At 41.0% G+C, this 19,585-nt stretch overlaps 1 protein-coding gene and 1 long non-coding RNA gene across 17 annotated transcripts in view; both read right to left on the minus strand.

Moving 5' to 3' along the window:
• Aig1 (androgen induced 1) overlaps positions 1-19,585 on the minus strand; it is a 237,461-nt gene that overhangs the window by 94,299 nt on the left and 123,577 nt on the right. The window lies entirely within an intron of this gene.
• LOC144366012 (uncharacterized) lies at positions 794-18,234 on the minus strand. The gene is made up of 3 exons (XR_013424807.1): positions 17,999-18,234; positions 2,789-2,954; positions 794-2,013 (listed from the first exon to the last, which is right to left on the minus strand). It is a non-coding gene; the product is annotated as an uncharacterized LOC144366012 (long non-coding RNA).

The raw sequence follows: 19,585 nt of genomic DNA on the forward strand, positions 1-19,585 counted from the left end.
TGTCATTTGCTATCTGTGAATGGTGAAGCCTTGTTAATGGGGCAAACTGCACATCAAACACTGTTGTACCACATAAACCAGCAACATTCTTCTTTGGTTATAGTTGAGGATCATTTTCCTAAAATGTCCAAATACCAGAAGCATCAAAAATCAAATTATTACAAAAGGCCTAAAAAAAGTTAATCAAATGATCATTGTTTTATCAGTTGAAATACGAATGATGAATTGGCAACCTCATGACGATGGCCCAGCCCATTTAGGACGCTATTAGCTAGTGACATCATCACAGTCCCAGAACAATTTCTTTTTGGAGCCAAAGGTCTTCAAACACCAGTGGTGAGGGAAATGGCTGTATTTTGTTCCAATTGCAGGAACCACAGCTGCTGTTTTTAAAGAGCTTTGAGGCATGTCTGAGGGTCTCCAGAATCAGGCCTTGTACCTATTGGAGGGCAGGGCCCCCTTAGGGTCACATTATACTTCCTGTGGCTGGGAGCACCACAGACCTTTCATCTGGACCAAAATCTGGGTTTCTATTATGGCACTGGCCAAACGGTCTTTGCCAGACATCTTTCCAAATGATGGTCACAGAGGCCACTTCTGCCTTTTACAGGGAATAAGAAATGAACTCTTAAATGGAGAGTGAGTTGGCGTTTCACACTTGACATCTTGAAAATGGAAAGAACACATTTTTAAAAAGCTAGCTCCACACCTACACAAGGAGGCAGATAAAGGTTACTTTTGTTTTCCTTGTTCCCCAGACCACACCCACTTTGGGACCAATTAATCACACTGGTGACAATCGTTTCTTTATTTGGTGCTGAACTTCCAACAATCCCAAGTCCAAGCCCCCGGACCCCTCTCATTTGCACAAGTGAAGGTAGTTTAGATGTCCCTAATGGCTCCTTCAGATCCTCTTTCTGGCTTCTCAGCTGTCCTTTCCTTCTAGGTGGCCTTAGCTGGTTGATGCTTCAGCCTCCTATATGCTCTCCCGGTTTGGGTGCCAGGACACCTGCTCCACTATCATCATGACTAGACGTGGTGGTCATGGAAGCCATCACCTTACCCAGTTCCTGGTGAAGAGAAAGCCTTACCTGGTCTCTGTATCACTTAACCTCATCTTTAACTTGGTCACAACTGATGAGACCAGAGGTGGCTGCTTCACTCGATACTAGTCCAGTCTGTATGTAAACAGGCCTGGTGCAAAAAACAAAGTAGCCCACGAGATTCTACCGCAGGCCAAATGTGGTCACAGCAGGTTGTGAGGAGGAGTCAATGATGAGAACACCAAAGCCAAGGGACAGAGCTGAGGTTCTCAAAGTGTGTTCCAAGGGGTGTTGGGGGTTCTCTGGAGACAGTGTAGGGCTTGATGCAGGGATGAGAAGAGGGCCACAGCTACTGTCACTTCCTTCACTGCAGGCTAGTTTATATCGGCTTTAAATAGAAGATGCTGCCTGCAGAAAGAATTTCGTTGCTTCAGGTGTTTGAAATCCCTAAGGAAGAGGCAAAGATAGAACCAGGGGAGGTTAAGGAAGCTAGATGACAGAAGCAAACTAAGGAGATGTAGCAGGCCTGGGAGAAGAGCTGAGTCACATCAATATGGATCAGAGCGCAGACACCTCTGTTCTTCCTGAAGCTGACTCCTCCGTGGCCCCAGCTCCTTCTGGCTTGGATTGGGTCCCTTTGAAGATGTGTCTCTCCAATAGACTGCTGCCAGCCTGCCCCAGTTCCTCCAAGACCTGGTCACTTAAGCAGCTGAGTCTTAGGTTCTGCATCCAAAGAACCTTATTAGAAGAATCCTAAAGCCTGTGAGGGTTCTCCACATGAAAACAAGGTAGCCCAAAGAGATCACAGCCCTTTTGGCTAATCAAAGGTCATGACTTCTATGTGGTTGTTGAGATATTTTAGGCCCTAAAAGTTGGCCTGTTTGTTTTTTTTTTTTTTTTGTTTTGCTTTGGTTTCTTTCAACTTCACAACCTCTTGGATCAAAGAGTTTAGAATTTTCCAGGTTCCAGACTAGAAGATAAACACAAGGAAACTGTCACTGTTGCTTTCTAAAGCCTTCTTCCCAATGTCAACTGGGCCAAATAGTGTAAAGAAGGGACAGGGAACAAAGGCACCTGGGCAGCCATGATGGTGCCTCTCGCCAGGCATCCACCCCGCGAAGAGGGCCCTGGCCATGCCTGGCAGGTTCCCACTGCACCTCTCAACACTACATCCCTACCTTGTCTGCAACAGGTGCTGAGTAAGCATTTGCTGTCAGGTTGACTGGCTACAGGTGAAATGCTTGTTTTCTGAGACAAACTTCCTATCTCTGAAAATTCTAGTATCTTTGCCGAGAGTCTTAATGATAGAAGTTTAGACAGTGAATTCTGTTTTTTGTTTGTTTTGTTTTGATTTTGTTTTAGGGTATTAAGTTAGCTATGGAAATAAGATGCATGGTGGCCTTCCCTGACATCCCAGTTCCCTATGAGGGAATGTGAATGAGCTACCCCCCCACCCCAGGGTCACTCTATCAATATTTTAATGACCACCTAAGTTAAGTAGGGTTTCTATATAATTTTCATTAAATTATGTTAATTCTGAGGCCTGAGCATTTCAAATTAAAAAAAAAGTTAACTGCCTGTATTTTCACTTCCAAAAACCCATGCTGGGATAAAAGTGGGGTAAAAATATTCACAGCAGTTAAAAGAATTATTTGAGCAATTATCCAATGCAAAGAAAAAGATCTCTAGGATTAAAAAGTTTAGGACCAGGGGATCTAGAACTATTGCTTTCAGGTAAGACCAACCAGGTGTGACTCTTCACTGCAACAGGACACTTTTTTGAGAAAAACGAGTCGATAAATGTTGAAACACGAGCCAGAAGGTGGTCTGCTCCTCTATAGCACATTCCCCGGGATCCATCAGCAATTCCACATGGTCTCTTTGCCAACAGGCAGCTTCTCTTAATGAGATCTGGAGCAAAAATTAAAACACACCACCACCACTAACAACAACAACAACAAAAACTAATAGAATCTATTCCTTTAACCACAGATGTTTTCATTAAAAAATAAAAGATTCTAGCAGCTTAGGAGGCTGAGGCAGGAGTATTGCAAGTACAAGGTTCAAAGCCAGCCTCAGCAACTTAACAGGACCCTAAGCAACTTAGTAAGACACTGTCCCAAAATTAAAAAAAAAAAATGGCTAGGGATGTGGCTCCGTGGTTAGGCACCCCTGGGTTTAATACCAGTACCCAAATATAAAAATTTAAAAATAAATAAATAGATGAATAAAATAAAAGGACTGGGCATGTAGCTCAGTGGTAGGGCATCCCTAGGTTCAATCCCCTGTGCCACAAAAACAAAGAAACAAACTGTATGTCTTAGTGACTATAAGACAGTTGCAAAATGGATATGCTGAAAGGGTCTAGCCCTATTTCTTTAAAATATATATAAATTTCCATCAACTGGGACAAAGGCAAGGGAAAAACAAGACAAAATTTCCTGCACATTTTGGAGTTTTGGGGAAATCAGTGAAGTCAACCAATTTTAAGTATTTTCTGATATCCAAGTTGTAAGCAAATGCCCATTTTTACTATATACATGTCAAATTTGCCTTTGAACTAATTATTTTTTCCTAATTATGAAATCATTTTTTTTTCGTGGAAAGTAAAGCTAATTTCATGGTTATCTTAATTTAAGCAATTTTAAACTTTGGTTGATGATTTTAAATTTTAATTTAAAAGAGACAAAAATAAGTGAGAATCCATGTCATAGCCTTTAAAATGTTTGGTCACTCAAGGAGGCAAGGGCAGGATTTAATTACTGGAGGGGCAAAAGTGACTTCCATTCACTCACTTATTCATTCAACAAGCATTTACTGAGTTCCTCTTATGTTAGAATTGAGGCCAAGAAGCATGAGCCAGATCTATTTGCTGCCTCCCAACCCCTTTCTTTGTGGGCTTCCTAAGATATAATTACAATAAAAAAACAGAGCAGAAGAGGTCTAGGAATGAATAAAACAAGGTTAGGTGAATTGAGGGGAAAAGGGAGATGGGGAAAGTTTACATTTCTAAATGAAGGACCAAAGGGATTTGAACAGGTGGAGGCAGGAGGAAGGTTCCACTACCCAGGAGAGACAAGGGCAAAGGTACCAGGGAGGTCAAAGCAGCTGGAAAATGCTCATGTTTGCTAAGAACATGGTACAGATAAAGGACAGTACTGGAATGAAGCCTGAAGAAATCTACTGGCCCCCAACAGGAAGGCCTTTGCATGCCATCCTGGCGAGTCTTAACTTTAATAGTAAGTGTGTACGGGCAGTTGTTAAAGGGTCTTGAGTCAGAGAATGGGTTGAGAGAGATGGTTTCAGAAGACTAATCTGGCAACAGTACAAATTACACATAGGAAGGGAAAAATAAAAGGTAAGGAGCTCAGCTGCCGTCTAAGAGGGAGGGACTGAGGACATGTGGGATGGGAGGAATGACAATGAGAAACACAAGCTCCAGGGAGGGAAAGGGAACTAGTATTTATTGAGGACCCACTGCATGTGACTCACAATACTAAATAGACAGGAGGAACACACGACCTGCTTAGCTGATCTGAGTTTACCTTTTTTTTTTTTTTTAAATTTTTTAGACATGGAAAAATTAGTCTGTCCACCTTTACTATCTCAGTGTGGCCTGGTTTGGGATAATGTGTTACACTATCTTGTACTAGTTTATTTTATTTTTTGCAATGCTGGGAAATGAATCCAAACAATCATATAATTCAAATAATTTTTCTATTTTATTCCTTAAGAAAGTTTCCCATTTTACATACAAAGGATCTAAAGATCTGAGAGAAGAGTTACTTAGTGGCATGTAGCCAGTGTGTGGCAGCATCTGGATCTGAATCCAGATCTATAGAGGTCCCAAATCCATGGACTTTCGACTATCTTCTGCTTAATGGTTTTTATGGTTTAGATATGTATGAGGTGTCTCCAAAAAGCCCATGGGTGAGGCAATGCAAGAAGGTTTAGAGGTGAAATAATTGGGTTATGAGAAACTTAACTGAATCAACTCAATGATCCTCTGCTAGGGATTAATTTGGTAAGTTCTGTAGGAAGGCAGGTTATGGCTGGAGGAGGTGGGTCACTGGGGTTTATACTGTGTCTTGTTGAGCAGAATATATTTTATCTGCTTCCTGGTGTGATGTCTTGAACTGCTTTCCTCTGCCACACTCTTCTGCCACACCCTAGGGCCCTGAGGAATGGAGCCAGCTGTCTATGGACTGGGACCTATGAAACCATGAACTCCCAAATAAACTTATCCTCCTTTAAAACGTTTCTTGTCAGCCGGGTGTGGTGGTGCACACATGTAATCTCAGCAGCTCGGGAGGCTGAGGCAGGAGGATGGTGAATTCAAAGCCAGCCTCAGCAAAAGAGAGGTGCTATGCAACTCAGTGAGACCCTGTCTCTAAATAAAATACAAAATAGCACTGGGGTTGTGGCTCAGTGGTCCAGTGTCCCAAAACTGTTCTTGTCAGGTCTTTTGGTCATAGCAATGAAAAAGCTGACTAAAAAACGGTAGATATGTTCATTAAAAGAAATACGGATGTCATGGAAACCAAAGGAGGGTAAAAGTGCATTCTGGTTTGGATGTGTGGTCTACAAAGCGCTGGAAGGACACTGAAGCAGTTGGAGATATTGGCTGGATCTCAGAAGTGGAGTCACACTCTTGTTACACATTTGTGAGCCTTCCAAATCAACAGATGCAGGAGTCAAAACCCCAGGACTGAATGACATCGCCAAGCATGAGACCACAGGACAAAGGTCATGGCTCAGTTGCCTGCAGTAGCCAGGCAGGTTACACAAACGAGTGAGGAGCACCCAGGAGACACTAGGAAGAGATGTCTGAGCATGTTCATAATTTCCCCTGGAATGATTTGCAAATTTAGATAGAAATAAGATAATTATTAAAATGATGGCCTATTTCTTAATTAAAGCTGGTGACTAATTTAATTTTAAAGAAATCTCCATTTGTTTATTAAAATAGCTATTCTGTTATAGAGACAAGGCTCATTAATAGAACAAAGAATTATAAATTGAAATGATTCAGTTTTTGTCTACCTTTTCATCCTGGGACTACAAACCAGAATTTATTAAAAAAAAAACGCAATTGGGTTTTATCAATAATATTGGTTTCATACAAGTATGATAATAGCAGTATTCTTACTGTCCTAAACACAAATATAATTCAGACACTATTCCCATAAGCATGAAGTGGAGGGTGGGAAGAGAGTCAGAAGACAGGGGAAGGAGGGGGGAAAACATTTTAAAGTCAACATCCCTAGATTTCAAATTCATTTATATTAGAACAAATTAATTTATTAACGAGAACTTTATGAATCTTGTCATTGCTTCATACTTTCAACTGAAAGGTAAAATTCCTGCAGCCCTCATGGGCTTAAACCAGGGGTTCTCAAACTTTTCTCAGTATCAAAATTACCTAGACTTATTACCTGGAAGACTCATGACAGCACAGATTGCCACACCTTGGAACTTACTAGCTCAGGATATCTGGGATAGGTTATGAGAACGCCTCTACTCCAAGGCCAGGAGATGCCAATGCTGCTGGCCCGAGGACCACACTTTGAGAACTGCTGATCTACACACCAGTGGGTATGCTAGACAGAGGCTGGCTGGCTTTTGCCATTTGCAGAATTACTGTGGAGCACAAACATCCAGTAAGGCCCTGTTTCTCATGGCACTCTGGAAAATGATTCAACGACATGGCTTCAAACACAGGTCCAACTTTTTGCCTCATTGTCTGTGTTCTGAATCCAACCTAGTTTAATATTTTGGAAAATGTTACCCTTTTCTGTACCAAGCAAAGTAAATATTTTGTCAGTTGTTAAGGATGAGCTGCATAGTAAGACCTAACGATGTATCCAAATTCAGCAGGAAGGCATGGAGCTGCTTTGGAACTTTTTACAGATTGTGATTTGTAATGTATTTCAGGAGCCAGCAGAAATACCAACCACTTGATCTATTAAGAAAAGGCTGAATGAACCTTTTCACAGCAGAATATTTTTTTTCCATACCAACTCTCATTATACTTGGCAAAGAAAGGAGAAAGGGGAGACCAAATGCTTTTCTGTCGATAGGATTTCATAGGAGCATTGTTCTCATATGAAGAACTCAGGAGCAGAGAGTTTTAAAACTGGAAGAATTTTTTAGCAATCCTTTTGCTTTGACAATTAACAAAACTAAGACCCAGAGAAGGTCAATGTCATTTGCCAGTGAACCAGACGGTGGCAGAGCTGGAGCTGAACTTACAGGCCTCTTGACTCCTGGGTCAATGCTTTTCCTACCACAACATACCACTTCCCATGTGAAACAAATCACAGTGAATTGATTTAAAAACAAACAAAAACTCAAATACTACTGATAGTGTATTTTATGCTGTGCTTTCCTTGAAACTTCCTAACCCAGTTGGTTACTGACAGAGGTAGGAACAGAGAGAAGGGAGATCCGGAGGGTCCTTTTCCAATCTTCCATGCTGAGTACCTCCTACCCTCTTTCACTATGATGATCTGGGTCTCTGCAAGGTACTGTGTGGGCTAATAAATGTGGAAATATTATGATGAAATTCACATTTTGTCAAGGAACTATCTGGGAAATGGCTTAGATATGTCCCCCGGAATTCATGTGTTGGAAACATAATCCTGAAAAGTCATATACTGATGGTATTTGGAGATGGGTCTTTGAAGGTAATGAGGACTAGATAGGGTCATCAGGTTGGGGCCCATGTGGTGCTATTAGTAGTTTCAGAAGAAGAGGAAGAAAGGCCAGAGTTAACACATCTGTCTCACCATGGGATACCCTCTGCCACGTTATGAGGCAGCAAGAAGACCCTCTCTAGATGCCAATGCCAGACTCTTGAGACTTCCCAGCCTCCAGAACCATGCGCCGAACAAACCCCTACTCTTTATAAATCATCTAGTCTGTGATATTGAGTTATAGAAACAGAAAATGGACTAAGGGAGGATACACAGGGGGTAAGACAGCTTAGAGTCGCCAGTTGCACACATTTTATGTATCAATGAGAAATCAAAGCTCTCAGGAGCTGAGGAACTTCTGGGCTGTTCACAGCCTATCCAATGGTAGAACTAAAGCCTGACCACAGATCTTTTGGCCTGTAGCATGTTGCTATTTCTACCTTATCTTTCTGTCTACTGTAGTACAGTGTGTTGATTTAAGCCAGAAAATTACATGCTTCACTGTGAGTCTAGCTCCAAAAATACTGAATCTGCACAGCAGCAAGAAAGTAATACGGTAATCACAGCTGCTAACATTTTTGAGGTGCTAACTCTAGGCCCGATACTACTGTTCTAAGTACTTTACATGGACCACTGCATCTGATCAGTCATATCATGTGGAAGATAGAATATTAGAAAGTAGGAAATGGAAATTCAGGTTGAAATGAAAAGAAAAATGCACAAAATAACAACAACAAAACCCATGTTTTTTCCTAGGACATACTACTGTCTATTAAATGTGACAATCCTAATTTTCCTGTGTACATATATGAATACACCACAATGAATCTCCACATCCATGTACAACCATAAGACTGGTATCCTAATTAGAATAAGATATACTCCTTGTTTGTATAAATATGCCAAAATACACTCTACTGTCACGTATAACTAAAAAGAACAAATAAAAAATGTGATGATCCAACTAAGGGATTTAGAAGAGTTATTAACTTATAGAACACACTAAATATTATCACATTTCTCTATTTCTTTCTGTGGGACATAATAAAAAATTTCAATCTAGGGGGCTGGGGTTGTGACTCAGTGGTAGAGTGCTTGCCTAGCACATGCGAGGCCCTGGGTTCGATCCTCAGCACCACATAAAAATAAATAAAAAAAGATATCGTGTCCAACTAAAAAATAAATATTTTTTTAAAAAATTTCAATCTAGATAAAAGTTATGAACCACATAAGATTCCAATACAGGTAATAGTCTCAGGAGGCAGCTGCCACCAGTGGAGACCACAGACCACAGGGTAGTTAGGACTCAAATGTTCTTAAAGGACAAAAGCTGAAGGCAGAGAGCACACTTTTGTTTTTCTGTTCCACAGAATTGAAGAGATTTGTATCGGCCTTTGTTGTGAGGAGCTTGTAGGGTGGCCTCAACATGTCCCTGTCCATCTTTATCACACTCGAGCTGGAAGGGGGAGTGAATAAGGTATGTCACAAGGGGACAGCTTGCAAAGACCAACCAATCACCCATGCTAGTGGTGAGAACTCATTTTCCTTAATAAATGCCTTATGGACTAGCTAAACAGAGGAATATCATCATTGATTAAGGTGAAACAAGAACAGTGATGCTCATTAAGGCACCATGGCAATTAAACTGCCTTATAAATTACCTGCAGTGCTTACTGGTGCTTGCACACTGGTGAGAAACTAGGAATCTCCACACCTAGTGAGCCCTGCTGTCACTAATGTCCTCTCCAAACTGGAAGCTAGAAAGTAGTCACTGTATTTTCTTACAAAGGGATAAACTGCAATCAGTGAGTAAAAGATGCCTGAGGATAGATTTCAGCTCAAGATAAAAACTTTGCAAAAATCATAAGTATCCAAGCCTGAATGTGCTGCTCCCTAGGATGCCCTGTGTTCGGCAGAAGCAAATGATCAAGGAGAGGCTCAGTAAACACTCACGGGGTGAACAAAGATTGGCATCACAATTTTCATTGTCATTATAATCATTATTAGCATTCTACCAGGTAGATACAGGCATATTTGAGAGTTCAAAATTGTTCCACCAAGAAAGGCCAAATGGCAATCAAGACATGCTTTGAGGTCAAACTTGAGTTTGAACCCAGGTTCTATTACTGTGAGTCAGCTTTCTATTGCTGTGACAAAACATCTGAGGAAAACAACTTACAGGTGCAAAGATTTATTTTGGCTGATGGCATCAGAGTTTCAGTTCACTTGGTTCTATTGCTTCTGAGCCTTTGCTGAGACAGAACATCACAATGGGGAGCATCTGGTGAAGCAACACTGCTCACCTCATGGCAGCCAGGAAGCAGAGAGAAAAGTGAAAAAGAAAGAGCCCAGGGTCCCAAAACCCCTCCCAAGACATACTCCCAATGTCCTGACCTACTTCTTCCAAGTAGGCCCTGCTCCTAGTTTCCATTACCATCCAATAGTGCAATAAATTCCATTTGATGGATTAATCCACTATCGAGCTCTCATGACCCAATTACTTCCCAAAAGCCTCACCTTTGAACATTGTTGCATTGGGGACCCAGATTTCAAAACATGAGCCTTTGGGGGACACTCTAAATCCAAACTACAACAGTTGCTTCCTAGTGATGTGACTTAGAGTTGTCAATCAAGCCTTTCTACACCTCAGTTTCTGTGCCTGTCAGAGAAGATAACAAATGCCACTCACGTTCATTTATTCATTCTCTAGGTCTCTATAAGGCATTCCCTGTGGACTAGGCACTTTAAAGGGGGTTGGGTATTGGATGAATGAGCCAAGATCTTTATTTTCCATGCACTTGCATTTGGGGGCATGCAGAGGGATTGGGAAATATGCAAGTAAACATGAACAAATTGACTGGACTAAATATTTATGCAAGCAATAGTTAATACTGTGAATAAAATAAGACGAGATGCCCCAAAGATCCAGGATCATCAAAGAAAACTTATCTAGGAAGGTGACATACAAATTACAACCTAAAAAAAGAAAAAGGGCCAGCTTTGAGAAGCTCTGGCAGGGGAAACGGCCAAGGTGCCACGATCGACCCTATCCTCGCAGCTGGGCTCGTGTGTGTCAAGCGGGAAAGAGTGAGTATTTCAGGATGAAGTTGGTGGTGAGGATTAAAGGGGGCAGGGCAGGGTGATGTGCAGCAGAGTTCACGGCAAAGGGGAAGTGCTCCATAAAGGAGTATGAAGTCATTACTCATATTTAAAAATGTCCACAATGTACTGATGCCCCTGTGTAGTCAGGTCAGATAGAGACCATTGCTACTCGACCCTTTAGAATCCCAATATGACCAGGCCTTGCCACAGGGACAGGTCTCAATGCCTCTCTGCTGGTCTAAACTGCTCAGCCTAATCCCAGCATGATCTGTATTTTAACCACTGGGTAATACAAGATGTGGAAGTGGAAATGAACTTGGTCTGTGTATCAATTTTCATATCACCATAGGAAACTTCTCAGGGTTTCTCGGAGCAGCGTTGGAAGCCCTGAGGAGTGCAAAGTTAGAGGGTATGAGGGTGGAACTCCAGGGCTCTGGTCAACACAAAAATGTACATAAACAATTTCCAAAGGTATTAAAATCAGAATAGGTATTTTTATGTAACAAAGCATATGGGAAAATTATCAAATAAGAAGTCAGAAGCTGATCCCAGTCCCAGGCTTTGCATTGCAAGGAGTTTTGGGGTGTCTATTTCATGTTTTAGTTTTCACTGGAAACCTGAGTTGTGTTGCTAAAAACAATCCCAAAGTTTGAAAATTAGCAACTGACTCCTGTTTTATAGATAAGGAAACTGAATCTCAAAGTCTGGGACTGGGATCAGCTTCTGACTTCTTACTTGATAATTTTCCCATATGCTTTGTTACGTAAAAATGCCTATTCTGATTTTCATAGCTATGGAAATTGTTTCTGTACAACTCTGTGTTGACCAGTAGGTACTGCCCGCCCGTCATGAAATGAATATCTAAGTTCTGATGGCCTGGAAAGTACTCTTCTGTTTAATTAGTTTTGACTAACAAACAATTTGGGGTTCTGCCCTTCACGGAAGTTTCCTCAGAACCAGAAGATGTTTCAGGTAAGGTCTAAGAGTGAGATTTAAGGGAAAAGAAACAAAGCAGCAATTTCTAATAAAGATAATAAGAAGTTGAATTACTCTTTCCTATCTGAGGGGGAACTAAAGCTGAAAGAGAAAGCTTCAGGATCAGAGGTTAGAAAATAGCAGAATTTTAGGAAGACTTATTGTCTAATAAAGATGGGATTTTCAAAATGTTGAGATTGAATTAAGGAATCCTTCAGGACCCCCTTTTTAAGCTACCTTACATATGGCAACAGCTCCTGATGTGTTCAAACTCCAGTTAGAGGGAAGGTGCCACCTGGCTACTTCAAAACATTAGAAGCAAGTTTAGAGGAAGAAAGAAATCGGCAAAGATTTGTAAAGACAAAAGTTACACATGTGCTTCGGGGCCAGGAAGTTGGACAGATTTGGGTCACAGGGGGGTAAATTTTCTATTTGGAGAAGAACAGTAACAACAGAAAAAATATGCTATTTTATTCTACTTTTGACAATGAAAAGCAATACTGACACATAAGAAAAGGCAATCGAAGATGTCTCCCAGATTAGTGGACAGCAGTCTTGAGTAGATTATCCTTCCTTCATCACTTAATGCTGGCAGCTAAAGCAGATGACAGGAGCATAAATAAGCTGTCAATTTTCACAAGTTCAAGCTACTCTCAGAAGAAGACTAACAGGTTTCTTTGCAAAGGAGAATGAAAGGGGTCCCTGCAGCTAGTTGGAAAAACAAACTCCAAATGAGGACACTGCTCTTCTCTCTATGGCTTTCCCTCCCATTGCTAAAGAGAAGTAAGTGAATTCACAAAGGAGAAAATACAATGAGTAACATGCGAATGAGAAACACTCACGTTAAAGTAAGGGTGAGACGTTGCTCCTCCTTGGATTTCAGAGTGCTTCCAGGGGTGTAGGGAAACGTGACCTCATGCATGGCAGGTATGTTGGAAAGCAGTTTGGTAGTAGTGAACCCAAATCATGGTCACACCATGTGACCAGCAATCACACTCCTGGGAATCTCTTAAATAATAAAAAATATTTAAAAAGGTCTATCCATAAAGATGTTTGCTCAAATCGTGTTTGAAAGAGTACAGTAAGAAATTTTAATTCAATTGGATGAGTGATGACTGAATATCTACCAGGAGCTCAGTGTAATGAGACAGACTTCCATCCCTCAATCATTTACAGCCACCATTTAATGCCTGCATGCTCTGGAATACTATGTAACCATTGGGAAGGAGGCTGTGTAGACACTGAGATGAAAATACATGTGATACATTGAATTTTAAAAGCTGAGCTTAGCATCTTGTTCACCACTATGTTTTAAGGGGAAAAGCAAAGGAAGAAGCCCAGAAGGAAAAAAAGCCCAAAATGGTAACAATGATGGAATGATGGGTCATGTTTTCTTTTTCTCCGTTTTCCTATGATGTGGTTCTACTGCCTTCTAAATAAAGAACAATAATAAAAAAACAAGAAGAGAAATGGGAAAATAAATCAGTGACGAAATGAAAATGAAGCTTATGAGGAAAGTACCAAGTATACTTAGGAATTTTTATTTATATAAAAATCACAGTGGTGCATTCTATAATTCCAGCAACTGCAACTGGGGAGGCTAAGGCAGGAGGATTGCAGAGACTGAGGCAGGAGGATTACAAATTTGAGCCTCAGCAACTTAGCAAAGCCCTAAGCAACTTACTGAGATGAAACCCTGTATGAAAATAAAAAAAATTAAAAGGGCTGGGGATGTGTCAATGTGGTAATGTGCCCCTGGGCTTATTCCCTAGTAAGCTCCCCTTTCCCAATGTTTTTCACCATATCTTGTAATTGGCTAATACAAATTATTTGTTAATTTCATAAACTAGTTTATTTCAGATGAACTATCATGAGGCCTCTAAACTAGAGTAATTGAATCCCTACTCATGGAGGTCTTTAGATTCTCACATAGATAAAAGTTACTCTAAACTTTAAAAGTTCTGTTGCCCAAACATGAACTGAAAAACTAAGAGTAAAATAGATCACTAAAAAAAGATCTGATTTACTGGCTTGAAAGGATATAAAATGAAGATCTACCAATATTTTGGAGAGATGTCTTATCATAGGCTAAGCTTCACTCCAAAGTTTGGTATTAAAGGACAGGTAAAAGAATTTTTTGTGTTCTAACCAAAATGGGAAACTGACTTCTTCTGGCAAGGGACTTCTGTAGGTGCTGGGGCAATGAGGGAGCAGAAGCCAAAAGAGTCAAAGGCAGGAGTAGCCAAATCCAAGGGCAAAGAAAATCCAGTGTGGGAGACGATTTTTAGGAATTCTGAGTCTCCCAAACTAACTCCTCCTATGAACTTGGCTCTTCCCAAGAGATCTGAAGAACCTGAATTCAACTAAGATTGTGACTCAAAAACCCACAAGATTAAACTCTGCAGAATCATGTTGTTTTGCTTTGTTTTTGATACCTCTGTGTTTGAGGCTACATTAAAGTCCTCCTGCATGTCCACTGAAAAGTTCCTGCATTTTTCTTTTGTCTTAAACCAAGCACAGGTGGACTTGAACCCGACATTCTATTTCTTTATACTCTCCAATAGTACAGCCCACCTTAATCCCTTATGTCCTTTCTGTTCTATGGCAGTGCTGAGCCCACCTTTGCCCTTGTGAGCAGATGACTCCAGGTGATCTCAGATGCCTTTAATAAGCCAGTTTACTAGGTGCTACAAGCTGCTAGAACTATAGCCTGGGTACGAAATAAGATAATTTTGCATTAGATAATCAATTCCCAATTCCCTGTATTGCATTCAGGGTCTGTTTCCTGAAATCCATACCCTGGGATCAATTTCCTTATCAAACATAGTTCCTGATGGCAGGTAGAAACTGACATTGAACATCATTAAAAAAAAAAAAAAAGCAAAGTTATTGGAAGACTAAGGGGCTTATGGGACTAAAAGGAATCTGAAGAATGGGCTCTCACAAAGCATCAGCTGCAGGAAGTCTGGAAGTGTGGTTGTGGGAACCAAGCAAAGATCCCACCAACAAGCAGGTTCAAATTTGATGTTAGAAAGAAATGATTAAAAATTAACAAGAAGTATAAAAACATCTGAATCAAACGTGTAGTGCCGTGTAAAGAGAAATGACACTGTTGCCTTCTCCAACTGGTTTTGCTGCTGATAGTCATACAACCCTGCATGAGCTGATTTCATTACTGATAAAGCCATCTATAAAATGAGGAACCAGATTAGAGGCTCTTTAAATGATGGCTCCCTTCTGGCCTACCTGCTTGTGAGCTCTCCTCTGCCCCATCCCACTCCCAAGCACCTGGGGATGATGCTTTGGAGAAGCACAGACTACTCCTGTAAAAACTCAATGCATCCCCAGAATCCTGCTCCACAGAGCTCTAGATGTCTACTGTCCATCAGTTGGACTTTGCATGTCAGGGGAATCAATTTGCCCTTCCTGGTCTGTACTCTATTGTTCTGCTTTCACGGGATGAGCCGAATCAGAAAAGCCAAGACATCCTGACAGCATCAGGCAAAGTCTTCTCTGAAAAAGAATCTCCAAGACCAGCTCATGCCCTGCTGCTAAACATCGATTCCACTTGTACAGTCTCCTTGGTAACGGAGTACACCGACTGATCATCCAGTCAGCCTGAAAGTTCTGTGGTATAATTCAAACACGTTTTAGGAGCTGTCAGCATGGTGTTCTTCATTCAGGTCTTGCAGGCCTTGCCTTTGTCCTCCATTCTCCCTGCCCACACACCTGACGACTCTCCCATTGATATTCTGCTGGAATCCTCCAAAGGGAACATAATGGAACCTGGAGTAACCCAGAAAAGCCCTGGATCCAATTGGGCTGGTCTTAATAATCAAAAGAGTTTGGAAACAGATATGACAGAATTTTGTACTATTCAAATCAGGACAAGCCAAGGGAGAAAGAGCCTACCAAAGGAAAAATTTTAAAAAATGAAACAGGAGGCTTGGTAGTTTGTTTCTTCCAAATTTAACATTTCAGATCACCAAACATTTCAGATCACCAAAACAGATCACCAAAAATGATTGGTTAGTTAGGGTTAGATCTGGCTACATATGTCAGAAAGACTCAGTATCACTGTGCCTTGGAACAGGGATCCGCAGGCTACAGCCCAGGCACCTAGCCTAGCCTGCCACCTGGTTTTGCAATTAAAATTTTATTCAAACACATTCTCTCCTTTGATTATGTACCATCCAAGGCTACTTAGGCAGCATAAGTTGGGCAGTGACTACATGCTGGCAAAGACTAAAATATTTAATATCTGGCCTTTTACAGAAAAAAAGTGTGCTAATAAAATGTGCTAATCACTGCCTTAGAATGTTGATTTCTTTTCATGTAAAGAAGTCTATAAATGGAAGACCAGGTGAAGAGGGCTATCAGAGAAGGGACTGCTTTGGCTCCTTGAAAGTGGCTGTCATCTCTAAGTTGTGGTCCACTGATGGGACTCTACTTGCCAAATCTAAAATGGGAAAAGTACGAGATGGTTAAGTGGGACTCTTCATTCTCCTCCACGATGAGTCAGCTGTCATGCTTATTCCTGGTTATTCCACAAAATACTTCCACTTCTATTTTATTTGTCAGGACTTAGCCCTTTGCTGTAACTAGCTGCAAGGGATAGGGAATATAAAGTTCTGTTGTTGTCATTGTATTATTCCCAGTGTCAGTAATCAGCTAAGAATAAGAACCTGTTGCTGTGGAGAAAGGAGGGAGTGGATGCTGAGTTAGGCCAGCACAGTCTTCGCTACAAAATGCTACTCAGAGACATAGTGAGTACCAGGATTCATAGGTAACCCACCTTTTTCCATTCTAGAGTGGAAAATTTTAAAGAATGATGAACTTGAATCCTGATTTCATAATTACAACTTCTCTCATTTAATAATATGCACATCACTTGATATGCATATTAGTCAATTACATAACAGCGACTGATCAATTCATTCCTTCAACAGAACTTACTGAGCACCTACCACATTCCAGGCACAGGGTAAGGCCCAGGGATATAGAGTGCGGTGACCCCTAATTGCTGCCCTCCAGGAGTTCCATGTCAATGACAAAGACAGAGAAGCAAGCGGGCAATGGCTGTTTAGGGTGAGATGGTTCTAGGGAGGTGTGTGTTGGAACATTTTGGAAAGCCCATACGTAAGGCTATAAAGACTTGAGCTGAATGCTGAAGAATCCGGTGGGAAGAGGTTGTGGGTAAAAAGGGGAGCACAGGGATTCCACTATGAGAGAGCAGCACGGGCAGAGACATGGACAGAGAGTGAGCATGTGTAGCCTGGGGAGCGCAGAGGAAGAGGGACAGAGATCCGGTGGGCAGAAACCATACCCTTGGCACCAAGATGTTGGATTTCAGAGCAGAATGATGGGACCAACATATTTCACAAGGATCATTCCAGTCACAGTGAAGAGGGTTGGATGGGATGAGCAGGAAGGAAGACAAGAGAGAAGATTTCTGTTTACCGCCATCACATATTCTTCACTCATGCTTAAGTTAAAACAGAATTTCGTATGGTTGCTCAAAAAGCTCCACTCACTGGAGAGCTAAATAGTAAAGAGACATAATGGGTAACAATAACCTGAACTTCATTTGCTCCTCGCAGCTGTGCTGTGAAGCCCCATCACATGAGGTGAACTGAGGTTCAGAAAGGTGAGGTGGCTTGTCTGGATTCACAGACAATGGGTGGCAGAATAGGGCTCGCCCAAGGTCTGCTGAGCTCCAGTCTAGGGCTCCTTCTGAGGCACATCAAGAGCAACACACATTCCAGTCTCAACCTGTCACCCTAAATCCAGCCCAGACAGTCCTTTCTGAGTGTTTTGGCAGTACCATATCTTAATGGCATTAAACATAGGAAAACATGGAGGTATTTCACTTGTGTTTCTCTCTGAGGCAAGATATCAAGGGTATTTTATTAGGCTTTGGCAAAGTCTCTTAAGAGGAAAAAATCAAGCATATATTTTATTATTCTTTTGTTCAGTACCGTGGCAGTTATTCAAACACACATGAAAGATCTACTTCTCCAACTTTCTATTTGATGACAGTCCATCTTTCCTCATTTATGTGGGGAGCCATAAGAGTTTTCAAGATGGCCTTGCTTAAAGTCTCAAGGCAACTACATTTAATATTTTTGTGGTTTTGGTTGTTCTCATATATATTCACCATTACAGAAAGAACTTTCCACATACCTGTTCCTCTCCTTTGACCTCCATGGTTGAGTTAGAAGCCGCCTCTCATTGATTGTGCTGCCCAAGTCAAAACACTTAAAACTTTGAGTTGTGATTTTCAGTTTCTTTCTCTTTTCCTCAATTAGGTGATCAGACCCTTAATCAGTGAAGGGGTACAGTTAAGACCATCATACCCACAAGTTCTACTCTGAAGATTCAATACCCCATGGGTTAAAAATATCCAGGGGGAAGGGGGTGGAGCTCAGGCGGACAGCACATGCTAGCATGTACCCTGTCCTGGGTTCCATCCTCAGCACTAAAATTATACAACAGAAAAAGTGCATCACTACTGAACATATACTTACTTCTTTTCCTTATCATTATTCCTTAGAAACACAATAGAACAACTATTTCTAAAGAATTTATATTGTATTAGGTATTATAAGTAATGAACAGACATTAAAGTCTAAGCAGATGTGCACAGGTTATATGCAAACACTGTGCCATTTTATATAAAGAACATGAGTTTCCACAGATTTTGGCATCCCTGGAGAGTCCTGAAACCCTTTGCCGCATACTGAGAGACAACTATATTAATTTTTATTTACACCTCCAGAGTCTGGCACAGTGATTAGCATTCAGTAAGTAGCCCACAAAAATGGCTTGTGGATTAATTAATAAAATGCAGTGACAGTGCAAATGAACACACACAATTAATTTAAAATGGTATGCATCATAATCCCCAGCACACTAAAAGAATTTTTACTTTCCTGCAATTTTATTGCAAAAAAAAAAAAATTAAAAGTTCTGGGAACCACCTTGGGATTGTGGTGCTTAGAGGGCCTACCCAGGGTCCATTTTGATATTTGTTAAGACTTAAGATCACAAGCCTTTTTAAGAAGCTGAGCCTGAGATGACTGTCTTTCAATTCTACTTTTTCCCCTGCCACGTCTCCCACTGGAAACTCAGGCTTTGTGGCTTAAGTCTGTCTAAGTTTAAAAGCACAGAGTCTTTCTGCTATCTTAAGGGACTGGGCATCTTGATGGGCACAAATGCCTCAAAATCCACTTTGTCTTCTATTCTTCTTATTCCCATTTATGTTTGACTTTTTAAAAATTAGTTTAATTGTCCAAATGTATGGGTAAGTGTGATAATTCAATATGTACATGGTGTAACGATCACATCAGCCACCTGGCTGGACACGGCAGCACATGCCTATAACCCCAGTGACTGGGGAGGCTGAGGCAGGAGGATGACAAGTTCAAGGACAGTCTGGGCAATTTAGTGAGACCCTGTCTAAAAATTTTGAAAAAGCAAAAAGAGCTGGAGATGTAGCTCAGTGGTAATGCACCCTGGGTTTAGTCCCCAGCACAAAAGAAAAATACATTAAATCAAAAAATCAACTACCCATCCTTGCTTCCCAGCAGGAAAAGCCTTCTAAGTTTGTTCTGAACAGGACCAAGGAGCTCTCACACACAGATGCACACACACTCAATACTCTTCATCATTATACAGCTCACCTTTCCTCATTTTCATTTTGTGGTTTAATTTTAATGCCCTAATGGGGGGTAGCTATCAAATAAGGACACATTTTCACTAACAGATCAA

This window comes from Ictidomys tridecemlineatus, chromosome 8 (genome assembly GCF_052094955.1).
Source record: "Ictidomys tridecemlineatus isolate mIctTri1 chromosome 8, mIctTri1.hap1, whole genome shotgun sequence".
NCBI classification, from domain to species: domain Eukaryota; kingdom Metazoa; phylum Chordata; class Mammalia; order Rodentia; family Sciuridae; genus Ictidomys; species Ictidomys tridecemlineatus.